Source organism: Perca fluviatilis, chromosome 17, assembly GCF_010015445.1.
Source record: "Perca fluviatilis chromosome 17, GENO_Pfluv_1.0, whole genome shotgun sequence".
NCBI lineage: Eukaryota > Metazoa > Chordata > Actinopteri > Perciformes > Percidae > Perca > Perca fluviatilis.
In genome coordinates, this window is record NC_053128.1 from 2,808,352 (window position 1) to 2,809,736 (window position 1,385).

Sequence of the window (1,385 nt, forward strand, 5' to 3'; positions counted from 1 at the left end):
ACTAAATATAGTCAACATGCATTTCTTCTTTGTTTTGATTTAGAATTGTGAGGCTTATAGTCCTATATAGTAGGCCTAACATTTGACCCAGTAGGCCTTTATTACGTTTGACTGAGAATGTCAATATGTTTTTGACTTATTGTCTCAAAATTTGGACTTACCATTAGACATGTTCATTCACATGTTATTTGTTTTGCAGGTATTTGCTCATAAAACAAAGTATTGGACAAATTGAAATGTTGATCTGATGATGGTGACAGATGAAAAGTCAAAGGATCACCAAAGTCAGGATTCATCCTCTGGGGACCATAAATGTCTGTCCAAAATTCCATGGCAGTCCATCTAATAATTGTTGAAATATTTCAATCTGGACCAAACTGACCTGACAGACCAACATTGCCATCCATAAAGCAACCTGTTCTCACTCCCAAATTGTAATATATGAACGCTTGGGCGGTGTCTCTCAGCGTCAGATCAGACGCTAAAATCCCCCCTCAGCGTCTGTATGGAACGCACCGGGTAGAGCAGCAGTGCGCCCGCGGTGCTCTAAGATGACGTAGTAAGAGCTGCGTAAAGAAAACAGGACTTTCACCCAGGAGTTTGTTGTCCCGCGTGTCACGCAAACGTTTTAAACATTTTATAACCCCACCCACGATCCTTTCCTAGACCTGTTATGGCTGTGGCTATGACCCAGAACACAGAGCATCACAACACGGAGGAAAACGTTTCGAAAGTCTTTTAATGATCGTCACAGGACAAACAAAGCAGCCAGGGACAGTTAGCTGCACAGGTGCACAGGACTGCAGCGGGCGTGGGCAGAGTGTAGCGTGTCCAAAACAACTCTCACAGGAATCCAAGCAGGGAGATAGGTCTGAGAAACGAACGGCTGGCGGAACAGCGGTCCAAAGGCAACAGGTCGGGTGGTGTAGGTCTGGATCAGAGGACAAAAAAGAAACACAGGTAAGTGGAGCAAGGGGGAAAAAAACCTGAGGCAAACATACGAGCACGGAAAAACTGACGATGCAACTGGGAGCCAAGTTACCACTTTGGTAGCTGTAACGATATGGCGCCAAAGACAGGTTCCAACCGAGTCTAAATACTGCAGCCGTGATCAGGGGAATCAGCAACAGCTGAGCAGCAGGTGATTGCAGGATTGCCAGCTGCCGTGCAGGAAGGTAGATCGCCCGGCCACGCCCCTTGACCTACTTTCAGCCGCTCCAGCAAAACAGACAGACAGGGAAAAGGGGGGAGAGAGAGAGAACACATACAGGACGGGAGAACAACCGCTCCCATAACAAGACCTAATTGTCCAGTTGCTTTGCTGCATGTCAGTCAGTACGTCCAAACCCAGAGTGTCAAAAGTGACGTCAAGAGTCGCGACGCTA

General features: G+C 46.9%; 1 long non-coding RNA gene across 1 annotated transcript; it reads right to left on the bottom strand.

The window, feature by feature from the left end:
• Positions 1–721: 721 nt before the first annotated feature.
• On the bottom strand, positions 722–1,179 carry LOC120545025. The gene is made up of 2 exons (XR_005636620.1): positions 1,043–1,179; positions 722–931 (listed from the first exon to the last, which is right to left on the bottom strand). It is a non-coding gene; the product is annotated as an uncharacterized LOC120545025 (long non-coding RNA).
• Between the last annotated feature and the right edge of the window lie 206 nt (positions 1,180–1,385).